Source organism: Bufo bufo, chromosome 3, assembly GCF_905171765.1.
Source record: "Bufo bufo chromosome 3, aBufBuf1.1, whole genome shotgun sequence".
Taxonomy (NCBI): Eukaryota; Metazoa; Chordata; class Amphibia; order Anura; family Bufonidae; genus Bufo; species Bufo bufo.
Window position 1 is genome coordinate 430,869,242 of NC_053391.1, and position 26,643 is coordinate 430,895,884.

Here is a 26,643-nt window from a genome sequence, read left to right on the forward strand (position 1 = left end):
TCGCTCAACCCTAGTTATGACACAACATGATATGTCTTAAAGGGGTTTTCTGGTACTTTCATCTTGATGGCCTGTTCTTAGTATAGGCCATCAATATCTGATCAGTGGAGGTTGACACCCTGCAACCCTACCTATAAGCTGTTCTGCAGTAGTCAGAAGTCACTTGCAGAAACTACACAGCTCTGTCCATTGTGTTGTGGACAAAGCTGGTTACTGTAGCACAACTCCCATCTGAAGTGACTAGAAGCAGCGCTGCAATAACCTGCTCTACACACTACACAAAATAGAGCTGTGTACTTTAGGCACCAATTTACAATAATCAGATATTAATGCCCTATTCTGAGGATAGGGCATTACTATAAAAGGAGTGGACTACCCTGCTTATACTTGTCTTAGCTATATGCGTTGAATATTATCCCATCAATAGCTAATATAACGTCTAAGGCCTCTTTCACACTTGCGTTGTTGGGATCCGGCATGCACTTCCGTTGCCGGAGGTGCCTGCCGGATCCGGAAAAACGCAAGTGTACTGAAAGCATTTGAAGACGGAACCGTCTTCCAAATGCTTTCAGTGTTACTATGGCACCCAGGACGCTATTAAGGTCCTGGTTGCCATAGTAGTAGTGGGGAGCGGGGGAGCGGTATACTTACAGTCCGTGCGGCTCCCGGGGCGCTCCAGAATGACGTCAGAGCGCCCCATGCGCATGGATGACGTGATCCATGCGATCACGTGATCCATGCGCTTGGGGCGCCCTGACGTCACTCTGGAGCGCCCGGGGAGCCGCACGGACGGTAAGTACACTGCTCCCCCGCTCCCCACTACACTTACCATGGCTGTCAGGACTTTAGCGTCCCGGCAGCCATGGTAACCACTCTGAAAAAGCTAAATGTCGGCTCCGGCAATGCGCCGAAACGACGTTTAGCTTAAGGCCGGATCCGGATCAATGCCTTCCAATGGGCATTAATTCCGGATCCGGCCTTGCGGCAAGTGTTCCGGATTTTTGGCCGGAGCAAAAAGCGCAGCATGCTGCGGTATTTTCTCCGGCCAACAAACGTTCCGTACCGGAACTGAAGACATCCTGATGCATCCTGAACGGATTACTCTCCATTCAGAATGCATTAGGATAATCCTGATCAGGATTCTTCCGGCATAGAGCCCCGACGACGGAACTCTATGCCGGAAGACAAGAACGCAGGTGTGAAAGAGCCCTAACCTGGGTTATAAGAGGAGTGAGAATATGTGCCCGTATGCTGTTTCTCTGGTTTAGATGGGAAAAAAGGGAACCAAATGAGCACTTAACATGCTCTTCCTCTAATGTCACCAGATGTTAGGCAGTTATTCTATAAGTCAAAGTTCAACCCTTTAAATAGGCCTTAAGACTCAGATATTAAAAAAGCCAGTACCTCATCTGCAGACAGCTGTTTTGGGGTGACTCAATGCTTCTGTCAGAATGCACATCAGTGATGCAGCTGGTTGATCGCTTGGTCCACCTAGAAGGTAAAAAAAAAAAAAAAAAAAAACAGGCAGCAACACAATAAATTTATTAACATTAACTTTATATAACATTTGAAACAGAACATTAACCTTTATAAACTTTATTGAACATTTGAAACAGAACATTAACTTTTCTGCTTACCTGTGATTTTTTTTTGTTTTTTGTTTTTTACCTTTAGAGAATAAACCTCTCCTTCCCCATGGGACAATGTGCAAAGCGCAAATCGCCCAGAGAAGTGGCGAAGTACATTATGCACTTCGTCCCAGGTGAAAGGAGAGGTTTGTGGCAGCTCTGTGTGAAAGGGCCCTAAGACCCCTGTGTGCCTGTCCTGTGTCACGCAATCCCTACACTAATAGTGTACCTGTGTGTGGTACTTGCGGAAACACTCCCCTATGCATAGGGCAGGCTGGTCAGGACAGTCAGGACAAAAAACGGTGGTGTCACGCCTTATTCCAGCCCTGCTACAGACACAACATCTTTTTCTTGGGGAAGTGTCTGGCATGTAGCCGGCTCACTACATCAGTGACTTGTGGCATGGACCCTCCTGGATACAGGAGTTCCGAAATGATCTCTTCCTGGAATTTTAGGAAGGATTCTGTTCTCCCAGCCTTACTGTAGAGAACAAAACTATTATAGACAGCCAATTGAATTAAATAAACAGACACCTTCTTATACCAGCGTCTGGTGCGGCGGGACACTAAATAGGGAGCCAACATCTGGTCATTGACGTCCACCCCTCCCATGTGAAGGTTATAGTCGTGGACAGAGAGGGGTTTCTCAATGACTCCAGTTGCCCTTTCAATTTCTACTGTCGTGTCTGCGTGAATGGTGGACAGAAGGTAAACGTCCCTCTTGTCCCTCCACTTCACCGCGAGCAGTTCTTGGTCACACAAGGCAGCCCTCTCCCCCCTTGCAAGTTGGGTATTAATGAGCCGTTGGGGGAAGCCCTGGCGACTAGGTCGCGCGGTGCCACAGCATTGAATTCCGACTAGATGTAAGTGCCGAAAGAGGGCCACACTTGTGTAAAAATTGTCCACGTATAAGTGGTACCCCTTGTGGAGTAAGGGTGACACCAAGTCCCAAACAATCTTGCCACTGCTCCCCAGGTAGTCAGGGCATCCGACCGGCTCCAGTTTTGAGTCTTTTCCCTCATAGACCCTAAAACAATATGTATAGCCTGTGGCCCTTTCACAGAGCTTATACAGTTTGACCCCATACTGGGGATGTACTGTTTGATGCCAAGGCGCCCGGTAAAATGTATAAGGGAGTCGTCTATAGAGATGTCGCGAACATAAAATTTTCCGTTCGCGAACGGCGAACGCGAGTTTCTGCAAATGTTTGCGAACGGGCGAACCGGGCAAACCGCCATAGACTTCAATAGGCAGGCAAATTTTAGAACGCACAGGGACTCTTTCTAGCCAGAGTAGTGATGGAGAAGTTGTTTCAAGGGGACTAACACCTGGACTGTGGCATGCAGGAGGGGGATCCATGGCAAAACTCCCATGGAAAATTACATAGTTGACGCAGAGTTGGATTTTAATCCATAAAGGGCATAAATCACCTAACAATCCAATTTTTTTTTGAACAACGTGGTTTAAAACATCCAGTGTGTGTATACGATCAGGTATGATGTTGTATCGATCAGGTAGTGTAAGGGTTATGCCCGCTTCACAGACATTGACAGACCAAACTCCCCTTTTAATGCACCGCAAACAACCGCAAACAGTCCATTTGCCCAACCGCAAACTTCCCATTTGCACAAGGTTGGATACCAAGCTAGCCATGTCCCGTTGATGTCATTGAAGGTTTCTTCCTCCACCCAGCCACGTACAACACCAAGGGTCCCCGAAAGGTGAATTGAATTGATTTTTCGAACGGGGAGAAGGTTAAAAAAACGCTGGCTCTCTCCCCTTTGTTTGAATCCACGCCACGGTCACTACGTCTGCGCCGTGCAATTTACTGTCACACCCGTGAGTAGTATTTTCTGTAGTACTATTCTCAACAGTTTAATCCCTGTATGGTCCCCAATCTGGGATCCATTTATTAAATGGATTTTTCGAACGGGGAGATGGTTAAAAAAACGCTGTCTCCCTCCCCTTTGTTTGAATCCACGCCACGGTCACTGCGTCTGCGCCGTGCAATTTACTCTCACACCCGATATGAGTGGTATTTTCTGTAGTTCTCTCTTCTCATCAGTTTAATCCCTGTTACGTCCCCAATCTGGGGTCCATTTATTAAATAGATTTTTCGAACGGGGAGATGGTTAAAAAAACGCTGGCTCCCTCCCCTTTGTTTGAATCCACGCTATGGTCACTGTGTCTGCGCCGTGCAATTTACTGTCACACCCGTGAGTGGTATTTTCTGTAGTACTATTGTCACGGGGTTCCGAAGGTGCACTCGGTCCCCCATCGCCCGCAGACCTGTTGCTTAGCTTTGGGAATGAGGATCTGTGTTTGACCTCATTCCCAGGGCGGCTTTACTAGCTGGGTGGCTCCCTGCTCCTAAGTCTGCCTTGAGCGCCGAGCTGATCACTCGGTGCTCGACTGGTTGGTCTGTCTGTCATGTGATGCTGGCCACGTCACATGACCCTCACTCCCCACTATAAATACAGGCAGCCTGCTGGCTACAGGTTGCCTGTTAATTTCTAGGTTCCTGGCTATTTGTTGGACTGCTGAATACTTACCTGATCCTGTTCCTTGACCATCCTTTTGCCTGATCCTCCTGTACTGCGCATCCTTCCTGGTATTGTGACCTCGGCTCCCACCTGACTACTCTCTTAGGACTCCTCTTGTACTTCTCTGCTCTCCTGGTATTTGACCCCGGCTTCTCCTGACCATTCTTTGCTTAATCCTTTGTACTTTGTAGCTTTCCTGGTATTGACTCGGTCCGTTCACGTCCTGTTGTTTGTCTGTCTGTCATCCCTGCACTTATTCCAAGTTAGGGATTGCCGTCCAGTTGTCCCCTGTCATTAGGACTCGCGAGGCAAGTAGGCAGGGCCAGGGGTAAGGGTGGAGCGCAGTGGTCACTTCCCTTCTCCCCTGTGTGTGTGTGTACGCGACCGTTACAGATTAACAGGCCCAATAACCACTGTATTATGAATCCTCTGGTGACCCTGACTGACTATGTCTCTAATCTTACGCAGATGGTGCAGGAGTTAGGGGAAAAACTCAGCTCTTTTGAGTTAGGGCAAGGCTCTTCCACTCCTCAGGCCTCCAGTCCGCATTTTGAGCCCCAGATTAAGCTCCCAGAAACCTTTTCTGGAGACTGGAAGAAGTTTCTCTCTTTTAAGGAGAGTTGCAAACTTTACTTCCGTTTGCGCCCCGTGTCCTCTGGGCCCGAGAGTCAACGCGTGGGCATTATCATTTCCCGATTACAGGGTGATCCCCAGGACTGGGTGTTCTCTTTACCTGCTGGCGCCAGTTGTTTATATTCTATGGAGGGGTTCTTTCAGGCCCTAGGTACCCTCTATGATGAACCAGACAGGGCTCTAGTAGCCGAGACGGCTCTAAAGGCACTGGTTCAGGGCAATTTACCAGCGGAGGATTATTGCACCCAATTCAGAAGGTGGTGTGTCCCCTCAGGATGGAACGAACCAGCCCTGAAGAGTCAGTTCAGGTCAGGTCTGTCTGATAAATTAAAGGATCTTCTGGTCAGTTATTAACTTCCAGAGACCTTAGAGGAGATGATGACCCTTGTTGTCCGACTTGACCGACGGGTTAGAGAGAGACGACAGGAACAACAGTTCTCTTCCCAGATGGTGGTCCAGCCAGAGGCCTATCCCAGAGACAATGCTGAGGTCTCCACCGAGGAACCCATGCAGGTTGGCATGACCCGAGGGAATCTTCGCCGCAGACGTGGAGAATGCTTTTACTGTGGAGATTCTGACCATTGGATCAACCAGTGTCCTAAGAAGGTCCTCTCTGTCAAGTCTCCTAAGGCAAGGCAACCTAAAGACCAGGTACACCCTGAATTTTCTAAATGTAAGCTTTCGGTACCCATTACGATTTCTCTGGGAGTAGATAAATGGCCGGGTAAGGCCTTTATTGATTCTGGCTCAGCAGCTAGCTTTATTGACTCTGAGTATGCTGTAAGATTGGGTATTCCTATGTTTGCCTTACCAACTCCTATCCATGTCATGGCTATTGATGCTACTCCTCTTATTAGTGGTACGGTGAGCTTATGTACCTCGGAGATTTCTCTAACCGTGGGTGTGTGCCACTCAGAGAGATGTTCGCTTCTAGTCCTGGAGAACCTACCTGCTGAGGTGGTACTAGGGTTGCCTTGGCTCCGACTACATAACCCCACTATAGATTGGTCCAATGGGGAGTTGGTGAGATGGGGGCCTAAGTGTGACTCGTGCCTGTCCGTGGTACAGGCTGGGGTCTCAGTAAAGTCTGATACTTTACCCTCTGTTGTTAGAGAATATTCTGATGTATTCTCATCACCAATCCCGGAGGTTCTACCCCCCCATAGACCTTATGATTGTACCATAGAGCTAGTAGAGGGGGCCAAGTTTCCTAAAGGACGAATTTATAATCTTTCTATGCCCGAACGCAAGGCCATGGAAGATTATATTAAGGAGAGCCTTGGTAAAGGGCATATTAGACCTTCTGTCTCTCCTATGGGGGCAGGGTTTTTCTTTGTTAAGAAAAAATATGGTGGTCTTAGGCCATGTATCGATTACCGGAGATTAAATAAAATCACTGTCCAGAATAGATACTCCCTCCCATTGATTCCGGATTTATTTAACCAGGTCCTGGGGGCAACCTGGTTTTCCAAAATTGACCTGAAAGGGGCATACAATCTAATCCGAATCAAGGAGGGAGACGAATGGAAGACGGCGTTCAATACTCCGGTAGGACACTTTGAATATCAGGTGATGCTTTTTGGACTCAGCAATGCCCCAGCTGTGTTCCAAAACTTCATGAATGACATTCTTAGGGAGTTCTTAGGTAAATTTGTTATTGTCTATATTGACGACATTTTGATATTCTCTCCTGACTTCGAATCCCATGTGTCTCATGTTAGACAGGTATTAGAGGTGTTGAGGGAGAATCAGCTATCCGCTAAACAAGAGAAATGTGTCTTTGGTGTGCAGGAGATTCTGTTTCTAGGGCATGTTCTGACTCCTCACGCCTTCAAGATGGATCCTGGTAAGGTACTAGCAATTAAGGAATGGGTAAGACCTTCATCCTTAAAGGCCTTACAACGGTTCTTAGGTTTCGCCAATTACTATCGTAAATTTATTATGAATTTTTCCGTAATTGCTAAACCGTTGACCGACCTTACTAAGAAAGGGGCGGATTTGGAGAATTGGTCTACTGAGGCCATTTCTTCATTTGAAAAACTAAAAAAGGCATTCAGTAGCGCTCCCATTCTGATCCAGCCTGATCAGGAGAAACCTTTTATTGTGGAGGTGGATGCGTCCGAGGACGGCGCAGGAGCAGTCCTTTCACAAGGTCCTGCTAGCCTCACTAATCTGAGACCATGTGCCTTCTTCTCCAGGAAATTTTCTCCCACGGAGAGAAACTGCGACATAGGGAATAGGGAGCTGCTGGCCATTAAATGGGCATTTGAGGAGTGGAGGCATTTTCTGGAGGGGGCAAGGCATTGTGTAACTGTTGTCACTGACCATAAAAACCTTATGTTTCTCGAGTCTGCTAAGAGGTTGAATCCCCGTCAAGCCAGATGGGCTCTGTTTTTTACTCGTTTTGATTTTTCCATCACGTTCAGGCCGGGAAGTAAAAATGTGAAGGCGGACGCATTATCTCGGAGCTTCCAGGCTTTTCAACCTACTGAGGTACCACCCGAATCCATCCTACCAGCAAAAATCTTCTTAGCAGCTCTTACCCAGGATATCTCGGCTCGCATTAGGTCGGAACAACATCTGGCACCGGTATCCACCCCAACAGATAAGTTGTTTGTTCCCGTACAATTTCGTCTCCAGCTGTTGGGTGAGTGTCACGATTCTGCCTTTTGTGGACATCCGGGTGTTGAGGGCACTAAGGATCTGGTTTCTAGATCTTATTGGTGGCCCACTCTAACTAGGGATGTCAAGTCCTATGTGTCAGCCTGTGAGGTTTGTGCCAGGTCCAAGACACCTAGGACTCGCCCTGCTGGTAACCTACGACCCCTACCCATTCCCAGTAGACCCTGGTCCCATATCTCGATGGACTTTATAACTGACCTACCGCCGGCGGAGGGTAAGACTGTAGTGTGAGTAGTGGTGGATAGGTTTAGCAAGATGGTCCATTTCATTCCCCTGTCTAAACTCCCGAATGCCAAAACCCTGGCGTCTATTTTTGTGAAAGAAATTGTTCGATTGCATGGTATCCCGGAAAATATTGTTTCTGACAGGGGTGTGCAGTTTGTGTCCAAATTCTGGAGGGCCTTCTGTCAAAAATGTAAAATTTCATTGTCTTTTTCCTCTGCCTACCACCCTGAGAGTAATGTGCAGACTGAACGCCTTAATCAGTCTGTCGAACAATTCTTGAGGTCGTATGTTGCTGATGACCAGCAATTATGGGTGAAATTTCTTCCATTGGCTGAATTTGCTTTGAATAACCGTGTCAATTCTTCCGCTGGGGTCTCCCCTTTCTTTTGTAACCATGGTTTTCATCCCCGTTTTCATTCTGGGTCGTCCGTCTCCTCCTCTAACCCTGAAGCGGATAAACTCTCCTCCGAACTGTGCACAGTTTGGGCCCGGGTTCAATCGAACCTAGAAAAGGCTCAATGTTCTCAGAAACTCAAGGCCGATAGGAGACGTTCAAGGGGGGTAAACTTTCAGGTTGGGGATAAAGTATGGTTGTCCTCCAAGAATCTATCTCTCAAGGTAACTTCTAAAAAATTTGCTCCTCGTTTTATTGGACCATATAAGATCACGGAAGTGATTAACCCAGTATCTTTTAGGTTGGAGCTGCCCGAGTTATTCCACATTCATAATGTGTTCCATAAATCTCTGCTTAAAAAATATTTTGAACCGGTAGTACCATCAAAAGCCTCGCCTCCGCCGGTTCTTGTTAATGATGCTGTCGACTATGTGGTGTCTAAAATAGTGGATGTCCGGAAGGTGCGTAATTCCTTGCAGTACCTGATTCACTGGAAGGGGTATGGACCTGAAGAGAGATCTTGGGTACCTGCTAGGGAGGTTCATGCTCCTAGACTTGTTCGTAAATTTCATTTAGAACACCCTGAAAAGCCATCGCCTGAAGTCTTGGGTCCGGTGGCCCCTCGTAAAAGGGGGGGTACTGTCACGGGGTTCCGAAGGTGCACTCGGTCCCCCATCGCCCGCAGACCTGTTGCTTAGCTTTGGGAATGAGGATCTGTGTTTGACCTCATTCCCAGGGCGGCTTTACTAGCTGGGTGGCTCCCTGCTCCTAAGTCTGCCTTGAGCGCCGAGCTGATCACTTGGTGCTCGACTGGTTGGTCTGTCGGTCATGTGACGCTGACCACGTCACATGACCCTCACTCCCCACTATAAATACAGGCAGCCTGCTGGCTACAGGTTGCCTGTTAATTTCTAGGTTCCTGGCTATTTGTTGGACTGCTGAATACTCTCCTGGTATTTGACCCCGGCTTCTCCTGACCATTCTTTGCTTAATCCTTTGTACTTTGTAGCTTTCCTGGTATTGACTCGGTCCGTTCACGTCCTGTTGTTTGTCTGTCTCTCATCCTTAGGGATTGCCGTCCAGTTGTCCCCTGTCATTAGGACTCGCGAGGCAAGTAGGCAGGGCCAGGGGTAAGGGTGGAGCGCAGTGGTCACTTCCCTTCTCCCCTGTGTGTGTGTGTACGCGACCGTTACAACTATTCTCATCAGTTTAATCCCTGTTACGTTCCCAATCTGGGGTACATTTATTAAATAGATTTTTCGAACGGGGAGATGGTTAAAAAAACGCTGGCTCCCTCCCCTTTGTTTAAATCCACTCCACGGTCACTGCGTCTGCGCCGTGCAATTTACTGTCACACCCGATATGAGTGGTATTTTCTGTAGTACTATTCTCATCAGTTTAATCTCTGTTACGTCCCATATCAGGGTGGGATTGCCTTTTGTGAAAAAAAATTTAGGCCGGGTACCTTCGACTGCCTTCACAGTGACAGATCAAACTCTGATACACCAAACAGAATTGATTTTAGGAACCGGGAGATGGAAAAAGCAGCTTGGTCGGTCCTCCTACTCCCAAGTTGGGGCACTGCGCGTGCACGGAGCAATGTGCTGTGACACCCTATATGAGTGGTGTCTTAACTAGTACTATTCCTATCAGTTTAATCCCTGTTACGTCTCCTATCCAGGGACGTGTGTCGAATTGATTAACCATTGTCGAATTAACGAACCATTACGACATCCTGGAATAATTTAGTTCTGAGCTTTGTACTTGCTCTGTATTGGAATTGATGGGGATTTTTTTAATTGTCTGCATTATTTCTAATAAACTATTAAGAGACTTTATTATGATTTTTTTATTTTATGTATTAAAAACCCACCCATACAACTTAAAAAAAAAAAATATATGTTTTTTTCTATTATTATAAAAAGATTAAATAGAATTTTTTTTTTATCCGCGAGGTATTTGTGAGGGAGTGACACCCTGTAACGGTATGAGTGGAGACCTAGCCAGTGGCCACAATACAGTCTGTGTGGGCCTGACACACACTGGCTTGCAACTGTGATTATATCACAGAAAAAGATTAAATATAATTTTTTTTTATCTGCGAGGTATTTGTGAGTGAGTGACACCCTGTAACGGTATGAGTGGAGGCCTAGCCACTAGCCAGTGGCCACAATACAGTCTGGGTGGGACTGACACATACAGGCTTGCAAATGTAATTATATCACAGAAAAATATTAAATAGAATTTTTTTTTTATCTGCGAGGTATTTGTGAGTGAGTGACACCCTGTAACGGTACGAGTGGAGGCCTAGCCACTAGCCAGTGGCCACAATACAGTCTGTGTGGGCCTGACACACACGGGCCTGCAAATGTGATTATATCACAGAAAAATATAAAATAGAATTATTTTTATCTGAAAGGTATTTAAGTGAGTGACACCCTGTAACGGTATGAGTGGAGGCCTAGCCAGTGGCCACAATACAGTCTGTGTGGGCCTGACACACACTGGCTTTCAACTGTGATTATATCACAGAAAAAGATTAAATATAATTTTTTTATCTGCAAGGTATTTTCTGTCACACCCTGTATGAATGGTGTGCACAAAGTATTGTCTGTGACTGAGCCTGCAGCCTCTCACACACGGGCAGGCAACTGCAATATATATATATATATATGTATAAAAAATAAAAAATAAAGCAGACTGATGTACCAGCCCTGAAAAGGGCTTTTTGGGGTGCTGTCAGGACGCTGTCCTTACAGCAGATGAGTCTATGGACACAGAACACTGCCCTAGCTAACGCTTTCCCTATTGAATCAGCAGCAGCTGCACTGAGAATGCAGCTTCCCTCCTCTCACTGAGAATGCAGCTTCCGAATGAATCTAAAATGGATGCTGTCCAGGAGGTGGGAGGGTCTGGGAGGGTCTGCTGCTGATTGGCTGTAATGTGTCTGCTGACTGTGAGGTACAGGGTCAAAGTTTACTCAATGATGATGTATAGGGGGCGGACCGAACATCGCATATGTTCGCCCGCCGCGGCGAACACGAACAAGCTATGATCGCCTGGAACTATTCGCTGGCGAACTATTCGGGCCATCTCTACTCGTCTATGCAGATGTTCTGATTGGGGGTATACGCATCTGCAAATCTGAATGACAAATGGTCTATGAGGGGCCAAATTTTGTGGAGCCGGTCATAAGCAGGGTGGCCTCTTGGATGACAGGTTTTATTGTCATCAAAATGCATAAAGCACATGATGACCTCAAAACGTGCCCTGGACATTGCAGCAGAGAACATGGGCAGGTAATATATTGGGTCTTTAGACCAATAGGACCGCAATACATTTTTTTTAGTTAGACCCATGCTGAGGATAAGGCCCAAAAATATTTTAAATTCGGAAACTGTGACTGGTTTCCACCGGTAAGGCTGGGCATAGAAGCTTTCCGGATTTGCGGTTATATAGTCTGTGGCGTAGCGGTTGGTTTCTGCCACAACTAAGTCATAGAGATCCGCGGTGAAGAACAGCTCAAAAAACTCAAGGGTCGATCCTAAATGAGGTGTCTCCATGCGAACTCCAGACTGGGCGGTGAAAGGGGGCAATACGGGTGCGGCGGAAGCAGGGGATTGCCAATTAGGGTTTGCCAGCACCTCTGGGATACTAAGGGCTCTATGGGCCTGTGAACGTGGTGACTGTGACGGGGGAGTTAATGCAAGTGCCATCGTACCAGCTTGAACTGCCCTTCTGGTGCTCGCCACTTCACCAGGGAATACGGCAGTGCTGGTAGAAGGTCCAGGATGTGCTGCGCTGCTGGTGTATGCCGCACCATAAAAAAAATCAGCGCTAGCACCACTCTGCTGCAAATGAGGCTCATCATGCGGGGTAGGCAGAACACTGACATGGGGTCGGGTACGCCTGACCGTAGTAGGGACCTCAACCTCGTCATCTTCACTAGCGGTTAGAGTGCCACTGCTGTCTACAGGTTCATATTCTGAACCACTGGATTCAGCGGGTGTGGCGTCCCCATCGCTTTCATCCATCAGGGCCAGAATCCTGTAGGCCTCTTCAGTGTAATTCCCCCTTTTTGCCATTCTGGACTAACTAAATTTAGGGGGTATTCCTCTGAGACTTCCCAGGAAAAAGAGCAAACCTGCCTAGTAAAAAGGAGTGCTTGCGAAGTAAAGCTGTGATCGCTAATAAAGATCCAAAATGCTCAAAAGTGATCTTTATAGCGGTGCAGCGATTTTACTGTGTTTTTGCAGTGATCAGAAAAGAAAAATTCTGTCACTGCAGTGGGGCGGACTGAACGCAAGTGTGCGCACAAGATCAGGCCTGATCGGGCGAACACTGCGTTTTCTGTAGAGCCTAAGGTGACCCTAATGTACTTATATAGATCTGATTGCGATCAGTCTTGATCACTTACAGATACTATATAGTACTAGTGCTGATTAGCGACAGCGATGACGCTAATCAGCGACTAATCAGTGACTGCGGTGCGGTGGGGTGGGCGCTAACTACCTAACAAGTAGCTAACTACCTGGCTGTGATGAGGGACCCTTACAGGGGGGTGATCAGTGAGTTTATGTGGGGTGATCAGGGGTTAATAAGGGGTTAATAAGTGACAGGGGGGGTGTAGTGTATGTGTGGTGATTGGTGCTACTTACAGAGCTGCCTGTGTCCTCTGGTGGTCGATCCAAGCAAAAGGGACCACCAAAGGACCAGGTAGCAGGTATATCAGACGCTATTTACAAAATAGCATCTGATATACTAATTTCATTGGATCTTTTAAAAATCTACAGCCTGCCAGCCAATGATCGCAGCCGGCAGGCTGTAGTTAAACTTGTTCCCATGGCTCTGAAGCATAACGCGCGCGCGTTCACAGGAAATCTCAGGTCTCACAAGATGACGCCTATTGGCGTCATCGAGACCTGAGAGCACCACCGTCCTGACGCCTATCGGCGTTAGTGTGACGGGAGGTGGTTAATCCACTTTTTTCATTATAAAATAAAAAGTAATAGAAATTAAATAAATTAATAAAAAAATTATAAAAAGTGAAATAATGAAGATCAAACAATTTACAAAATTATAGCTATAGTTACCAGTTTGTGCAATAGTATAGCAGACTATGTAGACACATACACACATTGTCCCCTCCCCTTTTTCATTCATAAAAATTAAATAAAAAATATATTTATTAGTTTTAGCAAGTCTAGCAGAATTTGTGTAAAATGTGCAAATGTACACATATTTTTGCTTTCTTAAATACATTAAAAATGTAGAAACACTTAGTCTTGAAATCTTTTGTAACAGAAAAAAAAGTGAGGAAAAATGTATATATTTTTTCATAATTTTCACAGTTTTTCCTTAACCTTATGTTTTAAATATTATATCTATCATCTGATTGCAGAAAATAAATGTCAAATTTGTCCCATGAAAAATAATATCACATATATGTAGGTTGGCTCAGAAATTAATTAATTTGTAATTAGATAGGCCTATTATTAAAACTGAAAAAAATTAGCCTAGTAAGGATGCACTACTAGTAAGGATGCGGTTAAGTAAAGGTTCTCATTCTGAAAACAGTAATGAGATATTGAATTGTCTGTAACTCCTTGGTACTTAAATACCCCCAATTTAATTAACCTTTTCAATTTCAATCTCTCATCATACTAATGTAAACTATTCTCATCTTGAGGAAAGAAAACAAAGTATTTAGTCAAAAAAAGGTAGCATGGTATTCTTGCAACGTTGCTTTTGTAAGTTACATGTCAATTTGAAAGACAAAAATCTACTATTTTCTTTATCAGTTACAAATAAAATTGTAATAGTAAGGCCTTTTTCACTCTTCAGTAAATCAGAAAAATGTGCTCCATGGACAGCTCATATCCTTGTTTTTCTACTGACCATAGATTCAATAAAAAAGACAACAGTAATATACATTGCTTTTGTCTGTTATGCAGAATAAATAGAGATGAACAATTTCTGTAAATTTGAATGGAGCATTCAATTAAATTCGGACCAAAATCAATTCAACCTGAATCAAAAGTGCTTCAGTTGCCCTGAAAAGCTGTGAATTACATTTTCTCTCTCCTCAAAATCTCCCTAAATAAATCATCTAAAATTCTGATTCTATTCAATTCAAATTGTTCAAAGTCTTTGTGGAACTGTGTTTCTATCGAATCAATTTGCTCATCAATAAGAGCAGGCATGTCCATTGAAGCTTATGGGTCTATGAAAACCACTGAGAACAAGAACAGCATATGTGTTCTGTTGGTTTTTCTGGATCACATAGACCAACAACAGACACCTCACAGAACTCTGCACAGGCACTGACCGTCTTCTCACAGACTTTATCACGTATAGACGTGTGAAAGAGGTCTACGAGTGTTTACAGTTGTCTTTTTTTGCATTTTTGTGGTGTTTTGCCATTTTCCGGCATTTATTCTGCCACTTTTGCTGATTTTGTAATGCAAAAACGACCTCCCCAGAAGCTGTAAATTTTGGGGAATTATTAATGCAGCACACATATTTTTGTTATGGTTTGGCATAGATTTCAAATGTCATTTATGCCAACTGTTTAGAGTAAATTAATGTAAATATGTTGGGCTGAAGTGGCATATCATTAAACCCCTCCCAGTTTTTTAAAACTATTAATAGTCACACATTTTTGCACAAAATGCGGTTTGCAAAAAAGCAAGCAAATTTTGTGTGTAAGAAAACTGGTATGTGTAGTTATAGGAGCAACATTTTGCACCACATTTGCAAGCTGTTTTTCCCCTCCATTTTCTTTTACATAAGTTCTTTATGCCATGCTTGACAAGGCTCTTTGGCTCCACACGTAAGAGTTATGACATGGAGAAGAGGGGCATAGCATAAATGCATCAAAAGTCAACAATTAAAACAGGAGGTGTGAGGACCCTGCTCGTAAGAGCTTACAATCTATGAGGAGATAGCGGTGACACAAAAGGTACTTGTTTTGTACAATGATCCAGCTATTAGGGAGAAGATATAAAGCTGCATGAGTAAGTCACCAGCTGATATCTGTATTGCTTGGAGTGTGGTGGGTAATATTTGATGATGGATGAGGTTCAGAAAAATGATGCTGGAGGAGAGATGAACAAAGAAGAGTTAGATTAGGTGAGTTAGATAAGATGTTTTTTAGGGACTGTCTAAAACTGTTGTTGTAGATTAGCTTAATTGCTTGGGGTGGGGCATTCCAGAGAACTGGTGCAGCTCCAAAGAAGTCTTAGAGACTGGTGAATGTTAGTCATAAATCATTGGTAGAATGAAAAGCACAGTTAGGGTGGTAGACAGAAATAAGGTGGGAGATATAGAAGCATGCAGCACTGTGGATAACTTTGTAGGTGGTGTAGGAAAGCGCAAGGGGCCGTCATTGACGGAAGATATGTGTCACCGAGGTTCCTGGACTCTGCAGTCTCAGCTGAGTGTGGATTATCCTCCATCTGACAGTGGAGCTTTGCCAGTCTCTGTGTTGGGGCCTGAAAGTTTGGGCTGGGATTAAGGCCTGCTATCTTGTTTGGATGAAAGCACAAGGACTTTTGTTTCACCCAAGGACTTATGTGTTGCTGCCTGGTGTGAACAAACACCAGACTCAAGGTGACAATTTTTTCCTTGAAACTGACTTTTTGTTGTCACTTTCCTTATGTGTGAATAAAACACTGAACTGTTTAAGTTAAAGACATTGTCGTTGCCTCTTTACTGTGTTTGCAAGCCTGTCTACCAGAGCAAATCCCCACAGTGGGAATGAGCACTTTAAATTGAATCATATGCTATATGGACAACCACTGCAATGAGTGGCACAGGGTGGAGGCAGCAGAGTAGCGGTTAGACAAATAGATAAGCCTAGCTGCTGCATTAAGGATAGATTGGGGAGAGGAGAGTTTAGTGAGGGGAAGACAGATTTGATTACTACAACTAATTATCAGATCAGAATGGAGAGCTTTTGTTGTTTCAACAGTAAGAAAGGGGCAAATTTTTTATATGTTTTTGAGGTGTAGGCGACATGATTGGGCAAGCAATTAAATACGGGTGAAGGAAAGATAAGTGTCAAACATAACACGAGACAGGAGTTATGGTAGTGTCACACACTGAGAGGGAGATATCAGGTTTAGGTGGGGTAGGACTTTGGAAAAAAAGACAAGAAATTCAGTTTCAGATAGAGCAAGAACATGACGTTAGAAAAGGAGACAGGTAGTCAAAGAAGTTTTTAGTAATGTAGGAGTTATGTCACTGGATGAAGTGTATATTTGGGTGTCATCTGCACAGAGATGATATTTAAAACCAAATCTACTGATTGTCTGTTCAATAGGGGCTGTGTAGAGAGAAAAGAGGAGAGGTCCTAAGACTAAACCGTGAAAACCCCAACAGCAAGAGGAAGAGGAGAAAAAGTAGAGCCAGCAAATTATGCACTAAAAATGCAGCCAGAGAGACAGGAAAAAAACCGAGAGAGCAGTGTTCTTAAGTCCGATAGATTGAAGCATGTAAAGTAGGAGATGATGGTCTAGAGCAGTGTTCCTCAACTCCAGCCCTCAGGGCCCATCTGTCAATCATGTATTCAGGATTTCTTAAGTATTGAGCAGGTGAGATAATTAGTGTCAATTAGGGTTGGGCGAACCCGAACTGCAAAGTTTGGGTTCGTATCGAACTTTGCGAGTTTGGGGACCCGGACCCGAACCCGAACCCGGACTTTTCCACTGAAGTTCGGGTTCGGTGTTCGGGTGATTTAATTATTTTCCGTTATAACATGGTTCTAATGAAAAATAACATTAAGACAGAATGCTAAATATGGTTATAATGGAAGACGTGCATGATCAAGTCTGTGCGATCAAATGGATGAGGTGAGGTTTTTTTATTATTTTTAACCCCTCAATGTCCATTTTATTTAGCATTTTGTCTTACGAATGCTATTATTTTCCATTATAACCATGTTATAACGGAAAATAATAAAGTGAAGTTTGGGTCCCCATTGATTTTAATGGGGTCCGGGTTTGAGTGCGGGTCAAGTTCGGGTCCCAAACCCGAACTTTGACCTGAAGTTTGACTGAACCTGGAGAACCCGAACTTCCCCGGGTTCGCTGATCCTTAGTGTCAATGCATCAGGACTTACCACAGGTATTCATTCTGTGAGATATTCTCAAATCATGACTGGCAGGTGGGCCCTAAGGACTGGTCTAGAGTGTCAAATGCCTCAGAGTGATCCAGAAGCATAAGCATAGAGTGGTCACCATTGCCTTTGTCATTAGGTCATTTGTCACTTTGGTAATGGCAGTTTCTATACATGTTGGAAACCAGATTATAAAGAAGAGTGGAAGATACCAGAAGAGAGAGAAAGGTTGAAGTTTAGTTAGGTGAGCTGTGATAACCTGGTAAAGAGGTTGGAGGATGTGTGACAGAATAGGTTTACTAATGCAGGTGGTAGGGCAAGAAGATAGGATCCTGGATATTTTTTCTTCTGTGATTGGGTTGAATATAGAAAGTGAACCATATGAGATGCAGTAGGGAAGGGGATCGATGAAACATGTGACACTTGGAGCCTGGGAGATTATTTCATGCTGGATGTTTTCAAATTTCTCTCTGAAGTAAGTGGCCAGGCGCCTGCACTTTTGGATTGGGGAGGAAGTAAAAAGCATCAAAGAGTTTTTGTTGGGATGATTGAATAGAAAAGACCTCAGAGTGGTAAAATAGGTCTGTTTGAAATGAAGGGCAGAGTTATAAGTTTTTAGCACACTGTAAATTAAAGGAGGAAATCTTTTGCTGTATGAGGTTTTCTCCATAGGTATTTAGCACTCCTAGAGCACTGTTAGAAAAATTAGGGTTCAGGTGTGTGCCAGGGTTACTTTAATCCCTAAAACAATGCTATTGAGGGAGCTCCCCGGAATATAGCTCAGCCTGCTATACCACCTAGCTAATATACTGGAAATATTCAATTAATGGCTGGCTTCATACCAAAAAAGAAGAAAGCTACATATAAAAACATCTAACAATTTATTCCTATGGTTGTCTTTAAAATTCAATATGATCTACACATATCACCATTGATCCTATGTTTTTCATACAAAACCTTGAATGAACCTTAAAGCATAAAAAAAAATTGCCAATGTCTTAGAATTAGTGTTGATTGAGCACCAAAGTGCTCTGGTGCTCTGGCCGAACACATCGGGATGCTCGGGTGCTCTACTAATCGAAGTCAAAGGGAGAACCCTAGCATTAAACCAGGCACCCCTTGCTCTGAAGAGGTGAGGGCGCCTGGTTCATAGGAAAAGGTCAGAAATAGATGGAAACACCACCAAAATGGTTTGGGAACAGCATGGGGAGAATTTCTGGATGCATCTTGGACTTCCAGGTTGCTGCTGGGAACCATGTTGTCCGAGTAGTATGCCACTTTTACAGACTGATAATAATACGCACAAAATTGAAAAAAATATATATATTTTAGAGGAAAAATTGTTAAGAAACATTCATTCCTGTATATTTACTTGTATATAAATTGCAAGAGCTTCTAAAAATTACAAGGAAGAGGTACTCCGATACAACCTGTATATCACATAATGGAGGGCCTCATTCACATTGTGGTACAATAGTTCAGGTAGTGGGACTCCTACATTCATAAAGCCTATGCACTAAGTGAAAGGGCTGCCAAAAAATTACAAGGAACCGGCACTACAAAACACCCTTTGTTACACATAAAGGAGAGCATCATACACACCCTTGAAAAATTATAATTGATTGCCTGCTGGTGACCCTCAAAAAAATTTGGAGCAAGGGCCTGGTGATCTGAACATCTAAAACATTAGGGGCGAGGGCCTGCTGCCGCATTGGTGACTCTAGATAACCTCTGGGAGATTGCACGTCCCCGTGACGGCAACGATCCATTCAGATGTCTTCCCTATCAACTTTTGATGTTCTTTTCTGCGCCTACCATGGTGATCACGGGTAACGGGGAATCAGGGAGAGGGAGCCTGAGAAACGGCTACCACATCCAGGGGAGGTCAATGGCTGAAATCAGATTGGCTGTTGTTGCCTTGCCCCTTTTTTTTCCTAATTGTGAATCACCAAGAGAGGGTGGGTCAAGTTATTAAAGCACAAGCGTCCAAGGAAGGTAGCCGGCGTGCGGCAATTACCCACTCCCGACTCGGGGAGGTAGTGACGATAAATAACAAGAGGCCCTGTTATTGGAATGAGTACACTTTCCATTAACGAGGATCTATTGGAGGGCAAGTCTGGTGCCAGCAGCCGACTTGCTCCCAGCCTCCACAACGTTCACCCAGTGTGCCGTCATGGTGAGGATTGTGTTGACCAGACTCTTGGCTACTGAGACTGGACTTGTAGGTGAGAGCCTGCTGCGGCTTTCTTGACTCTAGATAACTTCTAGGCGATTGCACGTCCACGTGATGCCGATGATCCATTTGGATGTCTGCCCTATCAACTGTAGAGCAATTTTTCAACAAGGACCTTCTGGTATAGCACCGTTTTGTTTGTACTCTCCACCAGAGGAATGAGAGATGAGAAGTTCTCTTTGTAGCGGGGGTCGAGAAGGGTGAACAACCAGTAATCCATGTTGTCTAAAATGCGTATAACACGCGGGTCGCGGGAAAGGCAGCCTAACATGAAGTCAGCCATGTGTGCCAGAGTACCAACAGGCAAGACTTTGCTGTCATCATCAGAAGGTGAGCTGACACTGTAAAAGATTGTAGGTGAGGGCCTGCAGGTGAGCTGACCCTGTAAAACATTATATGTGAGGGCCTGCAGGTGAGCTGACCATGTAAAACATTATATGTGAGGGCCTGCAGGTGAGCTGACCCTGTAAAACATTATATGCGAGGGCCTGCAGATGAGCTGACCCTGTAAAACATTATATGCGAGGGCCTGCAGGTGAGCTGACCCTGTAAAAAATTATATGCGAGGGCATTATATGCGACAAATGAGCATGTTGATATGATGTAAGAGGAGAAGAAAGATGAGAAAAGGAAGATTTAAACATATACCCTTTTTTGTGGTAAAGGGATGCATGGGATTACAGTGTATTGAGTACATTAAACAACATTTAAAGTGCTTCCAAGGAGCTCTTTTTAGTGCCATTCCTTTATTTGGGCCTCTCGACAAGCTCGCTTGAAAATTGACATGAGATCTTGTGCCCTGATTCCCAAACTCTTGAGCATCCACAGTCACAAGAAGATGATGGTTGGGAACAGCAATTAGTGTTTCACGAGGTGGATTATGATGATGAGACACAGTTGCCAATAAGTTAACGGCAATTAGTGTCTCAGGAGGTTGAAGATGAGGAGGAGACACAGTTGTCAATAACTGACGTTGTTGTTAGGTCAACAAGTCAGGAGGATGAGCAGAGTGAGGAAGTGGAAGAGGAGGTGGTGGACGATGAAGTCACTGACCCAACCTGGGAAGGTGGCAAGCCTAGCGAAGACAGCAGTACAGAGGGGTAGAGATCCGCAGCACCGCAACAGTCTGAAAGAGGCAGTGGGGTGGCAAAAGTGAGAAGGCGGGACACACCAAACAGCCCCGCAACTGTTCCTTGGAGCACACCCTTGCGGAAATCTCCCTTGCCAAGAGGTAGTTGTTCTGCAGGCTGGCGCTTTTTTGAGGAAAGTGCGGATGACAAAATAATTGTAATTTGCAACCTGTGCCATACAAAAATGAGTAGGGGCGCGAGCACTAGCAACCTCACCACCACCAGCATGATCTGCCACATGGCATCAAAGTACCGTAATAGGTGGGCCGAACACCTAGGTCCACAATCTGTGTCTGCGGGTCACACCCCTGCCTCCGCTAACCCTGTGTTATGTGCTGGCCAATCCCCTGTTGAAGGTGCAGGCCCCAGGGCCGTCTTTACCAAGGGGCAGCTACCCCGGGCCCAGTTGCTCCTGGGGGGCCCAAGGCAGCTGCCTCTTGAGCCCTGCTAGCCACTTCCCCGGGTGTCAGGCTGTCAGCTACACAGGGGGTGCTGCCATGCCATGCCTGCCGGCACTCCAGGCAGCGTACTGTTGTGAGAGCTGTGATTCTCTAGGACCTTAGATGACATCATCACCATGTGACCAGTAACCTAGCAATATTACTGGTCACATGGCTATGAGGTCATCAAGGTCCTACCAGGAGTGTTGTGACAGAAGTTTGCCTTAACTGTGGAGCTTTTTTGGTGAAGATTACATCAGAAAAAGGTGACAGGGGCTGTTATGCTAATATACTGTTATCTACTGTATAGTGGGGTGCTGTGTAGTGTGGGGGCCTGTATACTGTGGAGGGCAGTATACTGTGGGGGGCTGTATACTGTGGGGGCCTGTATACTGTGGGGGCCTGTATACTGTAGGGGGTTGTATACTGTGGGGGCCTGTATACTGTGGGGACCTGTATACAGTGGGGGCCTGTATAGTGTGGGGGCCTGTATAGTGTGGGGTCTGTATAGTGTGGGGGCCTGTATACTGTGGTGGCCTGTATACTGTGGGGGGCTGTATACTGTGGGGGCCTGTATACTGTGGGGGCCTGTATACTGTGGGGGGCTGTATAGTGTGGGGGGCTGTATAGTGTGGGGGCCTGTATACTGTGGGGGCCTGTATACTGTGGGGGGCTGTATAGTGTGGGGGGCTGTATACTGTGGGGGCCTGTATACTGTGGGGGGCTGTATAGTGTGGGGGGCTGTATACTGTATATTGTGGAATGCTATACTGCTGTACTGTATACTGTGGGGGGCTGTATACTGTGGGGGCCTGTATAGTGTGGGGGCCTGTATAGTGTGGGGGCCTGTATAGTGTGGGGGCCTGTATAGTGTGGGGGCCTGTATACTGTGGGGAGCTGTATACTGTATATTGTGGAATGCTATACTGCTGTACTGTATACTGTGGGGGCATGTATACTGTGGGGGCATGTATACTGTGGGGGCTTGTATAGTGTGGGGGGCTGTATACTGTGGGGGGCTGTATAGTGTGGGGGGCTGTATACTGTATATTGTGGAATGCTATACAGCTGTACTGTATACTGTGGGGGGGCTGTATACTGTATATTGTGGAGTGCTATACTGCTGTACTGTATACTGTGGAGGGCTGTATACTGTGGGGGGCTGTATACTGTGGGTGCTGTATACTGTGGAGTGCTATACTGCTGTACTGTATAGTGTCGGGGGCTGTATAGTGTGGGGTGCTGTATCATGCTTAGTTTGGGGTGCTGTATACGGTGAAGTGCTATACTTCTCTACTATATACTGTGAGGTGTATACTGTGGGGTGCTGTATACTGTGGGCTGCTATACTGCTATACTTTATACTGTGGGGTACTGTATAGTGTGGGGTGCTATACTGCATACTGTGTGGTGCTGTATACTATAGGGTGCTATACTGCATACTGTGTGGTGCTGTATACTATAGGGTGCTATACTGCATACTGTGGGTTGCTGTATACTATAGGGTGCTATACTGCATACTGTGGGTTGCTGTATACTATAGGGTGCTATACTGCATACTGTGGGGTGCTGGGGTGCACTGTAACACTTGGGTGAGCCGAGCCCCGGTCTCCTTCCTGCAGAGCGGTGCCCACTTCCAGCCTGAGCCCAGCTGCCCAGAGCACTGATCCTGAGCCGCTGGAGTCTTCAGAACTGGAAGTATTTACAGTCATTCACTGTACTCTACCAGATGTGTGGATTTTTTTTGTGTGTGTTGTGATGGAGGGCGTGATTGCCTGCTAAGGTGTGGGAAGGCGGGATCCAGGGGGCCCAAGTAAATTTTTGGGTCCAATCAATATTAAAGACGGCCCTGGCAGGCCCGGATGCTTCCCACCCTGCACCTGGACCTTCGCAAGCACCATCAGCGAACACATTCACTTCCGTGTCCCAGCGAAGCGTACAAATTTCCTTACCCCAGGCATTTGAACGCAAGCGCAAATACCCAGCCACCCACCCACAGACCATAGCACTAAATGCACAACTTTCCAAATTACTGGCCCTGGAAATGTTGACATTTAGGCTTGTGGACACTGAGGCCTTCCTCAACCTGATGTCGCCGCCGTCCCTCGTTACGCAGTCCCCAGCCGCCACTACTTTTCACAGTGTGCCGTGCCCTCCTTACACCAGCATGTGTACCGTAACATGGCCCGTGCCTTGACAAACGCAGTTACTGGGAAGGTCCACTTATCCACTGACACATGGACAAGTGCTTTCTGATAGGGACGCTACATTTTTCTGACGGCACACTGGGCGAACGTTGTGGAGGTCGGGAGCGAGTCGTACCCTAGGATGGCATAGGTGCTACCGAAGCTAAGAATTGGGGGCCCTAATTCCATCAGGGTTTCCGCAACCACCTACGCTAGTGGCTAAAACCCTCACTTCTCCTCCTCCACCTTCTCCTCCACTTCCACCTCAGAATTATCCTCTTGCAGCACCAGTTAGCCATCAGCCGGAAGCTGGAAGCAGTGTAGCACTGCAGTGTTGAAGCGTCAACAGGCCTTGGTGAAGCTGATATGCTTAGGTGACAAACAGCACACCGCCGCAGAGCTGTGGCGGGGGATAAGAGACCAGACTGAGCTGTGGCTCTAGCCACTCAACCTAGAACCAGGCATGGTTGTGTCTGCTAATGGCCGTAACTTCGTGGCGGCTTTGGAGCTCGGCAAGCTCACACACATCCCATGCCTAGCCCACTTCTTAAACTTAGTGGTTCAGCGTTTTCTCAAAACCTACCCCAATTTGCCTGAGCTACAGGTGAAAGTGCGCCGTGTGTGTGCCCATTTCTGCAAGTCATCGACAGCTTCAGCCGGTCTGTCAATGCTGCATCAGCTCTTGAAATTGCCATCTCACTGACTGTTGTGCGATGTGAGCACGTGCTGGAACTCCACGTTCCACATGTTGGCCAGGCTTTGTGAGCAGCAGAGGGCAGTAATGGAATACCAGCTGCAACATGGTTGTCGCCTTTACAGTCAACTTCCGCTATTCACAAGCGAGGAGTTGGCATGGATGTCTTCATCTCTGTGAGGTTTTAAGAAACTTTGAGGAATCAACACAGATGGTGAGTGGTGATAAAGCTATTATCAGTGTCACCATCCCACTTCTACTCAAATGCTCGCTGCTCACAATTAAGGCCGAGGCCGAGGTGGAAATGGGGGAAGACATTACACAGGGTGATAGCCAGATCACCCTCAGTTCGTCTTCTCAGCGCAAATTGGATGAGGAGGAGTAGGAGAAGGAGCAGGAGACGGTTGCCTCCGCTTCAGAGGGTAGTACCCATAGAAGTTTAATTACATTTGTTCAGTGTGGATGGGCGAAGAGGATGAGGAGATTGAGAGTGAGCCTCTGGATGACAACAGCAAAATCTTGTCTGTTGGGACTTTGGCACACATGGGTGACTTTATGTTAGGCTGCCTTTCCTGTGACCCACGCGTTTTACGCATTTTGATGAACACCGATTACTGGTTGTTCACCCTTCTCGACCCCCGCTACAAAGAGAACTTCTCATCTCTCATTCCTGGGGTGGAGAGGACAAGCAAAATGGTGCAATACCAGAAGGTCCTTGTGGAAAAATTGCTCCAAAAATTTCCAGCTGACAACACTGGCAGCAGAGAACGTAGTTCCTTGGCCAACCTAGGAGGGGAGACGAGGGGAACATACAGCAGTTCTAACAGAGGCAGGGCAACACTCTCTAAAGCCTGGGACAGCTTCATGACACCCCGCCAGCACCCTCACCCTGATGCGCGGCCTAGTGTCACAAGGAGGGCAAAATTTTGGAAGATGGTGAAGGAGTATGTGGAAGACCGTGTCAGCTTCCTCAATGATCCCTCTGAGCCTTACAATTACTGAGTGTCCAAGCTGGACACGTGGCACGAACTGGTGCTCTGCGCCTTGGAGGTGCTGGCCCGCTTTGCAGCCAGCATTTTATCAGAGCGGGTATTTAGTGCTGCTGGGGGCATAATAACTGATAAGCGCATCTGCATGTCAACTTAAAATGCTGACAGGTTGACTCTTATAAAAATGACCACGGCCTGGATTGCTCCTGACTTCTCTACTCCACCAGAGTAAAGCTGCTGAACATAAAGGCACTTTAAATGTGTTTTTTTTTAATGTACTGAATACACTGTATTCCCATGCACCCCTTCCACCACAAAAAAGGGTATATGGTTCAATCTTTATTTTCTCGTCCTCCTCCTCTTCCATCATATGAACATGCTTATTATTCTGCCCTCGCTTCTAATGTTGTATAGTGTCAGCTCACCTACAGGCCCTCGCATATAATGTTTTAGAGGGTTAGATCACCAGCAGGCCCTCACCTACAATCTTTTAGAGGGTCAGCACACCTGCAGGCCCTTGCATATAATATTTTAGAGGGTTAGCTCACCAGCAGGCCCTCACCTACAATCGTTTAGAGCAGGCATGGCCAACCTGAGGCTCTCCAGCTGTTGCAAAACTACAACTCCCAGCATGCCCAGACTGCCTACAGCTAGCAGCCTACAGCAGGGCATGGTGGGAGTTGTAGTTTTACAACAGCTGGAGAGCCGCAGGTTGGCCATGCCTGGTTTAGAGGGTCATCTTACCTGCAGGCCCTCGCAAATAATGTTTTAGAGAGTCAGCTCACCAGCAGGCCCTCACCTACAATCTTTTAGAGGGTCAGCTCACCTGCAGGCCCTTGCATATAATGTTTTTGAGGGTCAGCTCACCAGCAGACCCTCAACCTTAATGTTTTACAGGGTTAGCTCACCAGCAGACCCTAACCTACAATCTTTTAGAGGGTCAACTCGCCTGCAGGCCCTCGCATATAATGTTTTTAAGGGTCAGCTCACCAGCAGTCCCTCACCTACAATCTTTTAGAGGGTTAGCTCACCTGCAAGTTCTTGCATATCATGTTTTTGAGGATTGGCTCACCAGCAAGCCCTTAACCATAATGTTTTACAGGGTTAGCTCACCAGCAGGCCTTCACCTACAATATTTTAGAGAGTCAGCTCATCTGCAGGCCCTTGCATATAATGTTTTTGAGGGTCAGCTCACCAGCAGGCCCTCAACCATAATGTTTTACAGGATCAGCTCACCAGCAGGCCCTCACCTACAATCTTTTAGAGGGTCAGCTCACCAGCAGGCTCTTGCTTATAATGTTTCGAGGGTCAGTTCACCAGCAGACCCTCAACCATAATGTTTTACAGGGTCAGCTCACCAGAAGGCCCTTGCCCATTATTTTTTCAATGGTCAGCTCAGCAGCAGGCACTCGCCCATAATTTTTTCTATGCTCAAATCAGCAACAGGCACTCGCCTCTAATGTTTTAGAGAGTCAGCTCTGCAGCAGACCCTTACCCTAATGTTTTAGATGGTCAGCTCAGCAGCAGTCCCTTGCCCGTAATGTTTTAGAGGGTCACCAACAGGTCTTTGCTCCAAATGTTTTTGAGGGTCACCAGCAGGCCATCAATTATGATTTTTCAAGGCTGTGTATGATGCCCTCCTTTATGTGTAATAAAGGGTGTATTGGAGTGCCGGTTCCTTGTAATTTTTGGAAGCCCTTTCACTTAGTGCATAGGCTTTATTATTGTAGGAGTCCCACTACCTGAACA

At 46.0% G+C, this 26,643-nt stretch overlaps 1 protein-coding gene across 1 annotated transcript in view; it reads left to right on the forward strand.

Annotated features, from left to right (window-relative positions):
* DMD (dystrophin) overlaps positions 1-26,643 on the forward strand; it is a 3,443,536-nt gene that overhangs the window by 1,243,178 nt on the left and 2,173,715 nt on the right.